Source organism: Falco rusticolus, chromosome 4 (assembly GCF_015220075.1).
Source record: "Falco rusticolus isolate bFalRus1 chromosome 4, bFalRus1.pri, whole genome shotgun sequence".
Classification (NCBI taxonomy): Eukaryota; Metazoa; Chordata; class Aves; order Falconiformes; family Falconidae; genus Falco; species Falco rusticolus.
Window position 1 is genome coordinate 47033681 of NC_051190.1, and position 17800 is coordinate 47051480.

The following is a 17800-nucleotide window of genomic DNA, read 5'->3' on the forward strand; positions in this document are numbered from 1 at the left end:
AATAATAAAAAAAAATATTAGGGGGGGGTCTTTTTTTTTTTTTTCCAAATTAAAAAAAAAAATTAAAAAAAACGGGGAGCGGGCCGGCGGAGGGCCGGGCTGCGCCTATGGAAAAGCAAGGCTGGCATCCCCCCCGCCCCCCCCAGCGAAGCCCAACTCCGGCCGGGCACGGCTCCTCCTCGCAGCCCGCAGCGCCCCGGCCCCATCGCCGCCGCCTCCGCCCGCCGCGCCGCCTCCGCCTCCTCCTCCTCCTCTGCCTCCTCCCCTCGCCCGGGGCACCGGCGGCGCTGCGGAGGGGACGCTCCCGGTGCGGGGGCGGGGAGGGAGGAGGAGGAGGAGGAGGAGGAGGAGGAGGAGGAGGAGGAGGAAGGCTCCGGCCCCGCTCGCCCGGCAGCGCGGCGGCGGCCCACGGACGGTGCTGGTAGGTGGCGGGGGCTGCGGCGCGGCCCCCCCGGGGCGGGGGGCTGCGGAGGGAGGCGCGGGGCCGCCCCCCCGGCCCTGCCCGGCGCGCGTGGGGGGGGAGGGAGGGAGGGAGAGGAGAGGAGAGGGGAGAGGAGAGAGGAGAGGAGAGGAGAGGAGGGGAGGGGAGGGGAGAGGGGGGGGCGCGGCCCCGGTGCGGAGCTACCGCAGAGCGGGGAGGAGCCGCGGGCAGCGCCGGGCCCGGCCGCCCGCCCCTGCACCGGGAGCCACGGCGAGCGGCCCCCGCCCCCGGGCATCCCCCGGCCCCGCCGCCACCCGCTGCCGCCGCCAGCTCCGGCCCGCGGGCACCCCCTCCCCATGGACACCCCCTGCTCCACCGCCAATCCCCGGGCACCCCCATCCCTGCCCCATGGGCAACCCCTCCCCACGGACACCCACCCGTTCCACCGCCCATCCTCTGTCACCTCCATCCCTGCCCCACGGCACCCCCTCCCCACGGACACCCCCCATCCCTGCTCCACGGACACCCTCATCCCTGCCCCACGATCTCCCCCATCGCTGCCCTACAGACACCCCCATCCCTGCCCCACGGCACCCCCATCCCTGCCCCATGGCACCCCCATCCCTGCCCCACGGACACCCCATCCACATTCCCCTGTCACCCCCCACCTCCCCCCAAGACTCCAGCACCCCCACGCCGCGCATCACCCATCCCCTCCAGGGTGCCCCATCCCTGTCCCCCCATTCCCCTTGTGCCCCCTGAGCACCATCACCCCCCCCCAAACTCCCCGTGTGCCCTCCAGCACCCCCTTTCTCCCCCCCCAGCCCCCCCCCCAGGTCTCTCTTAAAGCCACAGTCCACTTTGCAGCGGGTGCAGCCCCGGGGCGTGGGGGCTGGGGGGTGCAGGGGCCTTGCCCCCACCCCCCCCACCCCCCCCCGGATCCCGCTTGGAAAGTTAGGAGCGACCTGGGATCCGGGCTTGGCCCGGGAGAGGAGCCGGGAGAGCCTTTCCCTGCCTTTCCATCGACCCCTTTTGTGTCTGGACCTGTATTTTTAACCCTTGTTATCGAGTAATCCTTTAATCTTTTAATCCTTTCAAATAACCATGTTTTTCTATAGGAAGGCAAGAAAAATGAGATATATTTTTTTTTTCCCCAGTTTATTAAGGGGCGAAGCGCGTGCTGTACGTCGGTATTTTTAGGCACGCTTCGTAGTCTTGAACAAACAGCAACATAATCTCTGTCTCTTGTGCTCAAACGATTTCAGTGTGATAAATAAGATGCTAAATAATGCATTATATATTTTTAAAATAAAAATTAAAGCAAGCTACGCTGACATCCCCCCTAGTTTTTATTTCATCATTTTCTCCCTCTTTATTTTTTTTGTTGGGGGGGGGGGACAGGGACGGGACTCGGCGAGCCCTGCTCATTTTTACAAGGGATCAGCTCGATTTTAACAGGGATTTTGTATCCACTGGAGGTTTATTTTATCCAGCCCCGTATCCCCTTTGCCTGCTAAACCCACCGTGCGCATACCGAGATGTTGGAGGTTACACGGCGTAATTTGTGTGTTTGCCGGGTATATTTTACTGCTGTTCAAGTTGTTTGTCAGACGCTGAAGTACGACGATCGGCCTTATGGAAATGAGAGCTAATTTTGTTCCAGTTTTCTATCCAAAAAAAAAAAAAATTCTTTATATTTACCAGCTCTAGAACTTTTTTTTTTTTTTTTAAATCACCATCTGCTCCCCCCCCACTCCAAAAAAAAAGCCACTTCCCTGGTTTAAAGCTGAAAAAAAGGCTTTAAATGAGCAGTTCGCTCGCCTCATCCCAGCTCCATAAGCCTTCGGGAATGTAAACTCGGCGATAACTTTGCTCACGGAATACAATTTTCATTTTCTGCCCGACACCGGGTGAGATATGGCACAAAAATAAACCCGGGGAAGAATTTGCCAATTTTGCTCGGTTTCCTGGGCTGCCACCCGCCTGGCAGCCCCCCTCCCTTTTGCTGCGGCGATTCCTGGGATTCGAAGGGGACGCGGATGCTCGGCTTCGGGCTCGGTGCAGTGGGCAATGGCCTGGTGGTGCTGAGCCCAGCACCAGGCAGGCGAGGAGAGAAAAAAAGGGGGGCTGGGGGGCTGGGGTGGGGGGTGAAAAAGCAGGGTCGGGGGTTTATTTTTGCTTCTGCAAGGGCCTGGGACGCGGGACGGCGGGGCCGAGGGTTTCTGCTGTAGTTATTTATTTTTGTGATGCTGTTCAAGTATTTCCTGGATGACTCAAAGCCGGGGTTGAAGGGCTGCTGGCCTCGTCCCCGAGACACCCCGGTGGATTTCCAGGGGCCTACAGGCACGTGCTGCAGCCCCCCGAATTCATCCCGTATCTCCTGGCTCAGCACGGGGCCCCGGGACTGATCCTGTGCGAACCGTAACAGCCGTGACCCGGGGCTGAAACCAGCTCAGTGCAGCAAGTGGCACCTGTGCCCCGCCGCAGCGCAGGCGGCATCGCGGCCACCGTGCCACTGCGGCCCGTGGCACGCAGCGTGACTGCTGCTGGGGCTTGCTCGGTGCTGGGGGGGGCAGGCTCTGGGGTGCAGGTGCTGGGGTGCAGGTACTAGGGTGCAGGCAGGCAGTGGAGTGCAGGCAGGCGCTGGCGTGCATGCAGGCACTGGGGTGCAGGAGCTGGGGTGCAAGCACTGGGGTGTAGGCGCTGGGGTGCAGACAGGCGCTGGGGTGCAGTTGCTGGGGTGCTGGCACTGGGGTGCATGCACTGGGATGCAGGCACTGGGGTGCAGTTACTGGGGTGCTGGCACTGGGGTACAGGCATTGGGGTACAGTTGCTGGGGTGCATGCGCTGGGATGCAGGCGCTGGGGTGCAGGCATTGGGGTGCATGCACTGGGATGCAGGCATTGGGGTGCATGCACTGGGGTGCAGTTGCTGGGGTGCTGGCACTGGGGTACAGGCATTGGGGTGCAGTTGCTGAGGTGCAGGTGCTGGGGTGCTGGCACTGGGGTGCATGCATGCACTGGGGCAAGCATTGGGGTGCATGCACTGGGGTACAGGCATTGGGGTGGAAGCGCTGGGGTGCAGGCTTTGGGGTATGAGCACTGGGATACTGGTGCTGGGGTGCAGGCGCTGGGGTGCACACAGGCTGTGATGGCCGCAGGGCTGGGGAGCTGCCGCCAGACCCCGCTGCCCACCCGTCCCCGCTCGTCCCAGCCAGCCCCAGTTCCCTGCTGCCACCCCAGCCTCACCCCAACTCCTAGTGTAAACCCCAGGCAGAAAAACAGTAAAAATACAACAACCCTTTTTTTTGGTTTTGTTTCGTTCCTAGGCTGCCTGTAAACAGCATGGGGGGGGGGGGGCCGTGGAATTCAAACCCAATTTAATTTTCCCGTGCAGGTCATCCCTGCTACCTCAAATGAAAAAATAAAGGGGGGGGGGAAGGGTTGGGGCCTGATTCTGTTTCTCCTGGTGGGTTTTTGCAAGGGTTGAAGCCCCGGGGGTTGACGCTGAGTTACTCCGATTTTGGCGCAGAGACAGAGGGGCAGGATCAGGCCCTTTGTTCCATTCCTCAGGTTTCTATCCCAGCCCGGCTGCCCGCTCCCCACCACCCATCCATGAAACCAGCACCGGGAACAAGTGGAAATTCACCCCTTTCCCCCCCTCCAGTGAAATCTGTTGCTGCAAGACGCTGGTGAAACCCCTCAGGCTGCCCCACCCAGCCAGGTGCCCATGGGCAAGACCCCCTGCCTGGTGCCCCCAGCCCACCGCCCAAGCCCCCTGCCTGGCTGTGGCGCTGAGCCAGCCCTGCTCGCCCCCTTCTCAAACCTGGGGGTTCTTTCTAAAGGGCATTTCATGGTTGATTTGTGCTGCTAAGACGCCTCAGCGCCAACTTGGGGGCTCAGCCCAGGGGGGTATCGATACCCATGGAGCACCGTGGGGCTGGATAACCCCCCCACCGCCACGGGAAAATACACCCCCAGCCTCATTAGCCTCTTGCTTGGGCTCGTTTCTTGCATTTTTTGCAACGGTTTTTCCATTGCAAAAAAGGTCCTATCCTGCTGGGTGCACCGCTTGGGACTGCCGACACCGCCAAGCTGCATCCCTCCCGGGAAGGAGGGAGAAAAAGGGAAATAACCCACGTTGGGACAGTTTTGTTGCTGCCTTTCTTTGCTTTTAAAGTAACTTTTAAGGAGAATATTCTGGTTTTGACCAGAATTTATTTACTTTATTCCTGCATATGGCTCTTGGCCTGGCTCCCAAACAGGCAGAGGTCTGGCCCGGCTCAATTCAAAGCCAAAACGTGCAATGAAAAAAGATTTTTTTTTTTCCCTCTTCTCTTTCTTTATAAAGCAGGTTTTTAACTGGTGAAATTGTTGCTGACAAGGGGGGGTTCAGTTTAAAAATTGCTAGCAGATTTCAGTGAATTATTCTGCAGGAATTTCAAGGTTTTTTCAGATTTTTTGCTGTGGCTTTTTTTTTTTTTTTTTTGGCTGCGGGTTAGATGTAAAAAAAAAAATATATATATATAACCCCCCAATTTCCCTTCCCCCCCAGTATTTTTTCCATTGTCTCAAACATTACCTCTTCCCCCTGGATTTGGTGAAAACCAGTGCTCGCTGAACCGCAGCCAGTAAGAAACCCCCTTTGCAGCCCTTTCCCTGCTCCTGCGCCACGCTGCACCGGGAAGCCTGACCTCATGGGGGGCCAGGCTCCCCCCAGATGACCCAAAAACTTGTTCCTTGACATCAAAATGGATTTCGCCTTTTCCCCACGTGCGCCGGCCTCACTTGGTGCCAACACAGCTTCAAACCCACCAGTGGGGCCGCGGTGCTGGCGTCCCTAGCCCGGGGGGCTCGGGCACCCCAGCAGGGTTTTTGCAGCCACGTGTGGACGGAGGCGCCGGGGACTCATGCGAATGCTGAAATTTCACTCGTTAAAAAACCCTAACCAACATCCAAACCCTGAATGCAACCAGGAAATGTTTCCTCACATGATTTTTTTTCCCTTCCTCCCCCCCCCCCCCCAAAAAAAAAAAAAAAAAGAAATAAATCAAGTGCGTCCACTCTCCTGGGGCTGGTTTGTCACGTTGGTGTTGGGGTATTTGGGGAAATTTCTGGAGTGGGAGGAATGGGGAGAAACGTGGCCCTGTCTCTTTGTTCGGTGTGAGTGCATCCAGATTTGCTTTTTTCCCCTCTCTGCAGACGGCCCTGGCAGATGGGGGCTCCTGCCACCGTCCCGTGGTGCCACCAAGCCACCACGGCCACCCCTCGGTGCCGGGCAGCAGGGGACAGCTCGGCTTGGGGAGCAGGAGCATCCTGGTGCCGTGACCCCGGTGGCTTCCTCGGTGTGGCGGCGTGGCTCTGCACCGGCATGCCGCGGGCAGGTGCTGCCGCCGCACTGCACCCAGCAGCACCCTGATGCCAGGGGGGGTCCCCGAAACACCCACGTGCCAACAGGAGCGGCACCCAAGGGGACACACACCAGAAAAATCACCCCAAACGTGGCTTTGCTTGGGGGGGGGGGCGAGGGCGGAGGAGCAGGGAAGCCTTGCACCCTGGCTTTGGGGAGCAGAAAGTGAAAGTGGCTGGTGGTGGGTGCGGTGAGCGCGTTGGGGCTCTGCGCCCCGGTACCCAGCTGGCACCCCTGTCCCCTGGGGGTTGGGTCCTCGGGAGCTGCCAGGACAAAAGCGGCTGGCGGTGGCATTTTGGAGAAGGAGTGGGAGGGGGAGGAATGGTGGGGGAATTTTAATCAGTTGCCAAAGCAAACAGAAGCGCAGGGAGGTAACGAGCTACCTGCTCCTGCCGCCCACTCCAGCACCTCCGCCTCACCGCCTGCCACTGCGGCGCCATGCCCGGCCCCGAGCCCCCATTCCCTCCGTGCACGGTGACATCGGGGACCCAGAGCAATATGGGGGGCCAAACACCCCAGCAGCTGCGATGGAAAATCACCGTTACCCAGTTGCTCCAGTGTGACACCGGTGCCAGGCCTGGGGGATCACTCCCAGCACAGCCTTCGTGCCCGCTGCGCCCCAGCCGGAGCCCAGCACTGGCCCCTCGGGCGGCCTTTTGGATGGGGCGTTTGCTGCAGTAGGAAATGGGTTTGTTTGCCAGAGGAGAAAAACTGGCCTGGAATTTGCAAATAGAAAGTTTGAAGGGAACGGCAAAGAATTCTATGAGTTTTCCAGAACGAGCGTCCAGCCGTGCCGGTGCGCAGGGATGCGCCCGCAGCAAGGCGAACCGGAGCCATGTGCAAAAGTAATAGCGGGCGAAGGGTCCCTTCGCCGGGAAAAGTTTAGCAACTCACCTAATCAATTGCCAGCCTACGTCTATAGCTAAACCAATTACTGCAGACAAATTGGCATGACTATTCGGCTCGCAAAGCTCTCCGGCCGCACAAAGGGCTCGCTTTCCCCCTTCCCCTGCCACGATTTTACGAGAGAGGAAAATTACTCGGATGCTGAGCGTACTGTAAGTAATAAGGGCTTTGAAAATAGGCTCCTAATTAAAAATGATACCACTCCTCGTTTGTTTTTAAGCACACATTAAACTTTTTTTTTTTCTTCTTCCCTGCTGCATTCAAATGTTGGGGTTGCTGCCTTGTTTTTTTGTTTTTTGGGGTTTTTTTTTGTTTTTTTGTTTTTTTTGTGAAAACTGGCTTTCCGTGCTGTGATTCTGGTTTGATTTGCCTCCCCCCACACCCCTCCGGGGTCTGCTTCGAATTAGCGAAAGCCAAATCCAAGAAGCTGGAAAGGGATATTATAGAATTTTCCATGTCCTTATTATTTTTTTTATTAGTGGGACCAGGCTGCTCGGCCGAGCGGGGAGGAAAAAAATGGCTTTTGTGGTTGCGGCAGTTGTGTGAGCTGCTGGCACTGGGGCTGCGCTCGCCGGGCGCGGAGGCGGCAGCACCCGCCGGCAGCTGCACTCGCCAGCCCCGGGGCTCGGTGGGGGGCACGTCACCCAAAGCATCCAGATGGGATTGCTCTGGCCTGGCCAGCTGCGGTGCTTTGCCATGGTCACCCCCTTCGCAGCATCCCCGGGTGATGAGCAGGGGGCTGGGGGTACCCAGTGACGTGGGGTCCCAGCCTGCGGCATCCCAGGGGCCAGCTGGCCTGGCCGCGTGGAGCAGCACCGAGGGATGCTGTGCTACCCGCCGGAAGGTCTCTGGGGGATGCGGTGGTACCTGGGAGGCACGTGGGTGCCCCTGAGGCACGGGCATCGCCCTGGACCAAGCGCCATCACGCTGTTTCAGTGCCATTTGGCCACGTGGTGTTGGCGAGTGGTGCCAGGGACTGGGGACCTCGGGAGCCTCGGATTGCCCTGGGAAGGAGGCACGGGGTGGGAGACGACGACATTTCACGGTCCTGGTCTAGACTTGGCTCGTAAACCCGGAATTATTGCAGGAAGAGGGACTGCAGGCGGCACCTTCACAGGCTGCGGAGGGACGAGCCCATCCCCTCTAACACATCGCCCAGGCGAAGGCACCCATGCCTCAGTTTCCCCAATCTGCACTGTGCTGGTGAAGGGGGATTCGGCAGCCAGTTCCCCCCCATTTTCGTGCACGGGGGGCTCAGAGCAGGGCCTGGAGAGTTAATGCCAGCGACGCCAGCCCTCGGCTGTCGGCACATGCTCTGCCTGGCCCTGAAACCCAGCCAGCTCCAGCTCCGGCAACAACAGCCGCTATTGTGTGCCGGCAGCCCCGCGCGGGCACCCAGCTGCCGCCGCAGGGTGGGAGGGTGCAACCGGCGGGTGACAAGTGGACTTTGTGTCCCCGCTTTGGGCTGCTGGTTGTTGGCTTTTTTTTTTTATTTTTTATTTTTTTTAATAGGAAGCACAGAAAACAGGGCGTTCGGCTCCCGGCGTTTCTCCCAGCCCTCTTTGCAGCAAGGGAGGGGAAAAAATATTTTTTTAAGGCAACTGCTTGGCTATTTTTTTTGCCTTTTTGTTTTGCTTTTTTTTCCCTCTTTTTTTTTTTGCTTTTTTCCATTTGTTTTTTTCCTTTTTTTTGTTTCTTGGGTCTTTTCCTATGGTGGCCACGGATGCATCCCCTCAGAGGGGCTGTGTTTACCCAAGTGGCACCGTGTTTGTCACCGGGGCTGGCTTGCTCCGGTGTGTAAATATGTGGCGGGAGGCACGTGACTGTGCTGGCAAACATCCTGCTGCCGGCTGTCGGTGCTGGGCCCGTTCCTTCTCCCTCCCCAGCAGCTCCCGGCTCCCTCCCGCGAGAGCAGGGCCGAAGCCTCCCGGCTGCTGCTCCCCAAGCGCTGCCTTGGGGTTGAGCCCAAATCTCCAGCTGTTTTGGGGCTGAGAAGGAGCTCTACGGTCCCCAGCTGGGGCTGAAGGCAGAATTTGTCCCTGCTGTCCCATTCCCATGAGCCACAGGAAAATAGCCCCCTCGCTCCTTTGTTAGGAATGGGGAAACTGAGGCACGGCTCTGTGCTGGCTTTTAGCCAGTGACGGCAGCAGGAGCAGATCAAACCTGCGGGGGAGGATTTTCCTGCTGGATCCTGAATCTTGTTAAACCAACATTTTTGTGCCTTTCGGGGTGAGGGCTGTTGCTGTGGCAGAGACACAGGGTCTCGCACCCTGCTGCCAGCTCGGCGCTTTGCCCATGGGCTGCGGGGTGCTGTGTGGGCAAAGCACCATTACAGGAGCATCGCTGAGGTCGAGCACAGGCAAGGCAGTGGGGAAGGTGCCCAGCCCCGGCAGACAAGCAGGGAAGGCACGGCATGGAACGGAGACAGACTGTGGCTGCTCACCAAAATGCCCGTGCTGGTGCTCCCTGCCTGCCTGGGCATCCCGGGGTGGGAAGGAGGGGGAAGGCAACGTCACGGGCCAGGAAGCCAAGCCAAATCTCAGCCCAGTGATAACGTTTAACGTTGATTTTTGTATTCCCCTTCCTCCAACCTGGCAGGACTTCAGTGCCTGCAGAGCCAACGGCTCCCCCAGCCACCTCGCTGCCCGACCAGCCTGCATCCGCGTGTCCTCTCCATCCCCACCTGACTCCGAGGCCCAGACCTGCCAAGGGGGGGGGGGGGGCTTGGAAGCAGAAAGAGCCCCCAGATAAAGGGTGTTTTGGAGGGATGGAGGCACCCTGAGGTCAGGGGTTCTTTGACTGGGAGCAGGCCCCTGTGGGTGCTTTTCTGTGGCCGGGCACCGTGCGAAGCTGTGTCCCGCATCCCGGCCCTCCATGCAGGCTCATTCCCCACCAGCATTTGCAGAAGACCCCTGGACAAACCGCATCAGTCCGTTACCCCCCCTCAGCCCCCGGCTGCCGCTTCCTGTGCAAAGGGCACAAACGCACAGGGAAATCAAACTGGTTGCAAAAAGCTGGGCTGGGAGGGGGGCGATTCCCCACCCTGATAGCCTGGGCACAAGAAGAGGCTGCCGGAGGACCCCCCAGGCACCCCCGCACTGCCCCGTGTCCCACCCTGAGGTGGCAGCTAGGCTTCGGGGGGCGCGGTGCAATGCCTGGGTCCCAAACTGTCCCATGAATGTGGGGTTCGGGTCACATCCCCAAAGTCCTGGGGAGGACCCCGCCAGTGCCCCGCATGGCGCATCCCTGGGTGGGGGCTGGGTTGCTCCAGCCCAGCGACCCCAGACCCACCAACATGCCGTGCAGGGCTGGGCCAGGTCTCATCCTGCTCCCAATCTGTCTTCCCGCTGGCAGTGGGAAGTGCGACGACAGCACAGGCTGGGGGGTGCTGGGGAGCCCCGCACCGCCTGCCCCGAGCACCATCAACCCAGCTCCAGCCTCTGAACTGGGAAGTCGGTCTCAAAACCAGTCCGACTAGAATAACTGGGAAGGCAACTGTGGTTTCTTTTCAGGAAAAAAAAGAGATCTCGAAAAAGAACTGAAACTGTTTTCATTTGGACAAAAATATTCCTAGACATTTTTCCACGTTTTGCCAGCGTGCAAGAGCATTTGCTTTTCATTTTTCAATGGAAACCCAGAGAAATGTAATTGAAAATGATGTTTTCCCTGAAAAAAAAAAAAAGAAAAGGCAAAAAGCAATTACTGCTGAAAATCCGTTTTGGTAAAAACAAAGCGACTTGGTGAAAGAAAACCCTTCCAAACCTGGGCCTGACATGGCTCCCTGAGAGCTCTCCGGCCAGTGGGCGCAGCGGGGCTGGGTCCCTCGGGATGGGTGACGCACAGCCCCAGCCCCCAGACCCTCGCCTGCCACCGGGAGCTGGGGACCAGTGTGCCAGCGGGCGCGGGGCGCAGCGAGGCATCCCCACCACGTCCCCGCTGCATCCCCCGCGGCTTGCCTGCATTTTGGAGAGGGGTGTGAAGCAAACATGAGACAGCCTCAAACACTCGGTCCCATGGTGCTTTTTGGAATAGTGATAATTAAATTCAGACTTTTTTCCTTTCAAAATGCCCTGGAAAAATCCAATCACTTTGCAAATCAAAATAAGCATTTCCAATTAATCCTCTAACTCGAACCACATGGCTTTTAGGGAACGCGGTTGCACTCTGCTGAGACGCTATTTTTAAACTGGTGACGGCTCCGGCGATGTTCTGAGCGTGCTGCAGGCAGGCGCGGCACGGCCCAGGCAGCCGGGAGCTGCCAGAGCAGGGCATGGGGCACGGCATCGCCGTCCCCGCAGGTGTGAAGGCGCCAGGGCGGGTGGCACCTCTTGCTGGTGGCCCTGGTGTCTGCAGGGACATGGGCTGAGGCTTCCTGAATTCAGCTTTGCATGACCAACGTGGTTGTGGTGACCCCCTGCTCCTCCCCACGGCCAAGGGGTCCCAGCACCAGCGCCCCCCAATACCTGCCCTAGGGGCTGAGGCTGCACCAACTCATCACAGGCATGGGCAGCTGGCCGGGCTCGTGATCTGGGTGGCCCGGCAGGGACAGGGGTGGTCAGGGGTGGTGTGAGAGCAGCACTGGTGTCACAGGGGGAGGATGAGAATGTTAAACTCTCCCCCTGAAACAACCCCCTGGGTTTACTGTGGAGACCCTGTGGGGGGGGGGAAATCCCGGTGAGGCTGGCAGCGCCCATCACTGCTCCCCATGGTGCCAGTGGGAGGAACTGGTGGCACTGCTGGGCCACTGACCCCCTCTGCCACCTCCCCTCGCCACAGGGACGAGACCCCCAAGGGTGCCTGAGTGAGGGCACCCGGGGGGCCAGCTCCTGCCTCCTGGTCCTCGCCCCCACCTCACCCCGGCAGTGGCATTTCCAGGCCCCCGCTGCTGCGGCGGTGCCAAGGCGGTGCTGAGCCGTGCTAGCTGCCACCCGCCGAGCCCGGGGGGGTTTATTTTTAGCCCTGGCTGGGGATTTGGGTGCTAAGCAGCCGGCACCTCGCAAGCTGATTTGAGCGCTAAGCTGAAAAGCTGGGGACGTGGCCAAGGCAGGCGCAGATCTGGCCCCTGGCCCCCACCGGCCCCTGGCGCTGGGCGAGGTGGTACCCCAGCCCTCCTGGGGAGGGGGCTCTGGGTGATGCTGGGGGGCGGCATCCCCCCGCCTGCATCTGTCACCCCCCCACGCTCCCCGTGCCCAAGGATGCCGAGGGGCAGTGGGGGTGCTGGCCCCCCTCCAGGGTGCGGGGGCTGGCGCTGGGAGAAGCTGCCGTCGGCAGGGCGAGGCAGGAGCAGGAGCCGCGCGCCCCAGCCAAAGTCAACTCAGCCATCGCCGTTCCCAGGCTCAGTGTGCTGACGGGCACCCCAGTGCCCGGGGCCTGTGCAAGTGGGATGCTACCCATCCCCCCACCCATCCTCCTCTTCCTCACACGTGTGCTCTTGCACCGGTTTTTCCTCCTGGTCTGTTTTGGGAGCATCCAGGAGCCCCACAGCACCCCCTTTCCCCAGGGGCTGGAGCCGCGGTGGGGCTGAGGCTGGGTTTGGCACCGTTTCGAGAGCTAAGCCAGCACCTGGAGCTGGGAGTCGTGGGGATGCTGGGGGTCCAGATCACCCCAGTGTGGGGGCTGGAGAGCCCATGTCACCTGTGGAGGGAGAAATGAGGGTGCTGAGCTCCTGTGGGAGCTGCAGCAAAGGAGGGGCAGTGGAGCCGGACACTGGAGTGCTGAGAGTGCTTGGCCTCAGCTCAAGGTGCCCCAAACTTCACGCTGTGCCATGCCAGCCAGGTCCTCCCCACAAGCATCCCGGCCTCGCTGCCTTCATCACCTCCTGCCTGTGCCTTGTCCCCCGGCCTCGGCCATTGCCTGTCCCCACTGGGGTCCCCGCTGGCCATGCTGCCGGCTGGGAAGGAGCCGCTGTACCCTGGGGACACCCGGCACAGTGGCAGGCTGGGGATGGTGCATCAGGCACGGTGGGCAAGTGGCAGAGGGGATGACCTCGGCTGGTCCCCCCCTCCCCTTCCCCCTTCCCCCCCCCCCCAGCTACAGGGTGGTGCCCGCCACTTGCAAAGCCCCGCAGCCACCGCACCCTGCCAGCTGGCTGCCAGCCCTGCCTGGCACCCGCTCCCTGCCCGCTCCTGCCTGCACACGCCGCCGGCAGGGCCCTCGCCCAAGCCCCAGCGCGCTCAGCACCTGCCTCGCACCCTGCGCCAAGGAGCCCAGCCTGACCCTCCTCCCTGCCCGAACCGCGCCGTCTGTGCCACAGACGCCAAGTTTTGCCCTGTGTGGAAACGCTTTGCTCCTGCACCGATGGCTGATTTATCACCTGTAGCTCACAGCACCCAACACCCCACCGGGCAGCACGGAGCCCAGCCAGCACCGCTACCGGCTCCTCTTCCCCACCCGAGGAAGCCGACAGCATCTCCGGCTGCGCCTGGGCCGGTGGGTGTTTGGCAGACAGGCGCGGAGGCGGCTTTCGGCACTGTACCTGTGCCAAGCAGGCGGCTCCAGAACGCTGCTGGTGCTGGCGGTACACGGCTGGTCCCTGTGGGTGCCTGTGGCTCCTGGGGGAGCTGGCGGGGGGGATAGTGGGGTACCAGCCGTGGGGGAAGTGGGGCCATTCCCCGAGTGTGCCAGGGGCAGGGTTAAGGGTATTTTGTGGGGAGGAAAGAGGCTGCCATGCCTGGCTCCCAGCCCTGCAGTGTAGGCTTTCCAAGCCGCTTGCCGTTCCTTTCTGAGCTTATTAAGAGCTGGGCTTTGTCAATAAGGCACCATGTAAAGCACATTGTTGTCTCTTAGCAACCTTAACTGGTTTAAGAAGAATTTTGTTTGGTTTTTTTTTGGGGGGGGAATATAGAAGAAACGCACCAGGAAATGGCTGCGCCAGCCGGGTTCATCCGGGAGCACCAGCTCTCCCGCACGAGTCGTCGGCGCAGCACAATGGCTTGGCCCCGGCTCCCTGACGCCCAGCCCCAGCTCCCGGCCCTGCTCCCAGTTACAAAACGGGAGCGTGGGGAGCACTGGGAGCCTGCTGGGAGAGGGGGATGCAGATCCGGGAACGGGTGATGCTGGTGATGGGGAGGTCACTGTGCTGTGCCAAGTTGGGTGCAGGAGGTGGGGAGGGGACCACGTCCCTCATGTGAGGGCAGGAGGGAGCTGGGGCTGTACCCCACCGCTCTCGGCTCGGAGCCCTCCCTGTGTCCCCAGCCCTGTCCCCTGCACAGGAGGTGGTTGAGGTGCCACAACCAAGGGCAGCACCAGGCTGGCGGTGGCAGAGTGGACGGGACCCAAGGTCCCCCACTCCTACCCAAGCAGGACCAGGATGGATGGGGACAGGGGTCCCGCCATATCCCTGCCCAGGGTATACTGGGGTAACTGGGCCCCAGTCGCAGCCTCCCTGTGGTACTGGAGCTGGTTAATGGCAAACGGTGCCGGGGAGCATTAACCGAAGCGGGCAGGGGGGCGGGGGTATGAACAAGCGCAGAAGGTGAATCTGCAACCGCAGGAAGTCAGTTATTAATTCGAGTGAGACATTTTGCCCCTTGATTTCCTGTAATTGCGCCTTTATGTAACGGCGGGGGAAGGGTGGGCGATGCCATGGGGAGGGGGCAGCCAGCGTGAGGGGGGTGCAGAGTCTGGTGTCTCTCACCCTGCACCCCTCCAGCTGCTCCCCGAGCCCCCCCATGCCAGCCCCAAGGGAGAAGGGTGTCAGGGTGGGAGCCAGCATGCCACCATGTGCCAGGGGACGTGGGGGACCCCGAGCACATCCTGTGCCTTCCCCACAGGAACTGCCCCCCTCCCCGTTCCCAGCCTGGGCCCCAGCGGGCTGTTGTGCCCTTGGGGACATGACTGGGGCCTCATGTCCTCATCTCACCTCCTGGGTTTGGGGGACAGGAGCTGGCAGAGCCAACCACCCCCTGCGTGGTGCTGGCGTGGCGTGCAAACACGGGTGTGTTTGTGCAGGGATGCACTTGCACACGTGGATGTGACACATGTGGGCACATGCCTGTGTGTGCGCACTCACATGCATGCTCACACGTCAGTGTGCATGCATGCATGTTTGTCTGTGTGTGCACACATGTGCGTTGCTGTGTCCCCCCAGCACACACTACAGGGCACCACCACGCACATGCTGAGGAACACGGGTGCACAGGCAGGCCGGTGGCAGGGCGACACGTGTGCCAGGGCCCACAGCAGCCCTTGGTGCCGGCTGGCGGGCAGCCAGGACCGCAGCGGGCTGGGAGGGGGCTGGGGGATGCACCACTCCCCTGCCTTCAATTGGCTGAGCGGTAAATAAATAAAAGGGAATTAAATAAATAGAGGCGAGTCAGTTTATATAATCGCTGGTACAGTTTGTCCTGAACCTCTGCACGGATTAGAGAGCTGGCACCAGCCGTGGGTCATTAGCAGCTGGGCTGAGCCCCCCCAGTGTGGCCGCCCCAGCCCTGGCCCCCTGGCCAGTGGCACCCAGCCTTGCCCCCTATTTACCTACCCGGGTACTTTTTAACAAGCAACCTTGGGAAGGGCTGTGCGCATGTGTGCGCGTGTGTAAGTGCCTACATGGATGCGTGTGCACACGCGTGTGCCTCTCTGCGCACATGCGTGGGTATGTGTGCACACCAGAGGGCACACAGGTGTGTGCAGGCGCCTGCCTGTGCCTGAGCATGTCGGGGTGTGTGTGCATGGAATTGTGAGCCTGCCTGCATTTGTGTGCCTGTGTCCATGCATGCGTGTTCATGTGTATATGTGCATGGCTGTGCACGGACATACGCATGCGTGTGTATGTTTTCAAGCATGTGTGTGCCTCCGTGCATGCACGTATGCGCTTGTGGGTGTGCACGCACAGGTGTGTGTGTTTATGGGAGCATGTGTGTGCACGCATGTGTATTTGCACATGTGTTTGCGCGGGTGGGAGCATGCCAGCACATGTGTGTGCCTCTGTGTGTGGTGCACGTGTGTGCACACCTCTGCACAAGCGCGTGTGTTGGGGTGGGAGGAACACACACACAGCCCGCTCCCCCCGCCCTGCCGCAGCAAAGGTGACAGCGTGCCAGGACACACTGGGTGCCAGCACGCCAGGGTCCCCGTGTCCCGCCGCACCCCACTCTCTCCTCCCGATGCCCCAAACGCCCCCACACCCCCACCCTCGGGACCACAGCCGCCCCCAAACCTTGACACCCCCTGCCCCATAGGCCCCCATCCTCCGCAGCCCACCGAGGGAGGGGGGCCCGGCAGAACTTGGGCGGCAGGGGGGGGCCGGGGTGTCCCTAGGCTCAGCCCCCGCCCCCCGGAGCCCCCCGCCCGGCGCGGGGCTGCCCGTGGCCGTGGCCGTGCGCGCTCTGCTGCTGCCATCTAGTGTCGCCCACGGGCGAGCCCCGGCCGAGGGGACCCCACAGCCCGTGTCCTGCGGGGGCCACGGGGCACCCACCCGCCAGCTCGGCCCTCGCCGTGGGGGCTGCTGGGGCTGCAACCCCCTCGTTCTGGGCCACGAGGCGCTGGGGGGACCTGGGGCAGCAGCGGGTACTGGGGGGACAGAAACCCTTTCTCCGATGACCCCTGCGGCCCCACGCCACCAGGGAAGGGCTCGGAGAGGCTGGGTGCTGCGATGCCACCCAGACACCACTTCACCTCTGCCCCCCCCCAGGACCCCCGTCTCCCAAGGCATCGTCTGTGGCGGGGGGGTGCCGGATCCTGATTTTACCCACCGGTGACCATCCCAGCACCCTTTGTCATTGCAAGGGTTGGTGGCCACAGAGGGGCCGACGAGCAGCCAGGGATGGGTGCCACGGGTGGGCGGCTGCACCAACGTGGTGCATCTCACCCCACTGTCGTGGCGGAGGGCTGGGCTGCAACCCACTGCCGCAGCAGCCCCCAAAGGAGCCTTTTCATGCCCGGCGCTGGCGAGCAGCTTTCCTCCCTTTCTGCCGAGGCAGCTGAGCCTCCCCGAGATGGATGGCCTCACCCTGCGCTCGATACCTGCTGACTCAGGGACTTGTGCGCTAGCATTGACGGATCGGCCCGCTGCTTCCATCCCTGCGCCCCTGCATCCCTGCCGGGGCTCGGCAGTAAATCGGCTGTGCCGAAGCCAGCCAAGCCCGTGAAACACTCGTGTGCAGATGCTTGCTCCAGCCCCACGAAGAGGGGGGATGATCGATGGGGTGTCAGCAGAGATTCAGGCTCCTTGGTGCTTTGCTCAGGGACGTCTTGGCAGGAGATGCCGCAGAGGTATTTTTAGCTGCGTAATTCATAGCTACCTCCAGCCTGATTAATTTTTTTCTCCATTGGTCAATCCATCACGCGCCCTTCACTGCCTGATGGATGCGCGCTGGGAGCGGGGCGTGCTGGGAGGGGCTGATGCAAAGCCCGGGCGCCGGGTGCGTCCCTTTGCATCAGCTCCAACCTTTGCTCCTGTTTTATAGAGGGTAACGCGAAATGCGACAAGCCGGGGCGCAGTGTGGCAGCGAGACAACCCGCCTGTCTCAAGGGGCTCACACCTGGCCGGTGCCACCCAGCCGGCTGCAGTGGTGAGCGGCCGTGGGGCAGAATCGGTGCTGGGAGCGGGTGTTGACTGTGCACCAGCTCCTGGGATGCTCCAACCTTTGCCAAGGCACTTTCCCAGCCAGAGAGCCTGAAATGGGAGCCAGGGAGAGGCTGCAGCATCCCACATTGTTCGTCTCTAGTGAAAGCATCTCCACTTAGCCCTGATTCAGCAAAACAGTGTTTTTTTCTGAGCGCTGCTGCTCCCAGGATGAGGACAGACAGTCCTGGGGACTGCCAGCATCGCCCAGGCGTGCGGGCGCAGAAGGTGGGTTCCCAAAACATTTTAGGGGTTAAAAGCAGACGGCTGATGTACTTGACACCTTGGTGGGAGATGGGGGCTGAGGGAGCTAAAAGGACCAGCCTTATTCAGGATTTAGGGTCCCATTTGTGTTTGCTCATCTCCCCAGGCACCCCTCCCCTCCCACAAACCCTGCAAACGCCACGGCGAGCGGCACAACCTGCCCGTGTGAGAGCCGGCATGTGTGGGTGCACCATGGGGAACCCGGCAGTGGGGACACCCCGAAACCACCCCCCACA

At 61.0% G+C, this 17800-nt stretch overlaps 1 long non-coding RNA gene across 1 annotated transcript; it reads left to right on the forward strand.

The window, feature by feature from the left end:
• The first annotated feature begins 537 nt into the window (after positions 1 to 537).
• LOC119146650 lies at positions 538 to 2145 on the forward strand. The gene is made up of 2 exons (XR_005103800.1): positions 538 to 1490; positions 1579 to 2145. It is a non-coding gene; the product is annotated as an uncharacterized LOC119146650 (long non-coding RNA).
• The last annotated feature ends 15655 nt before the right edge of the window (positions 2146 to 17800 follow it).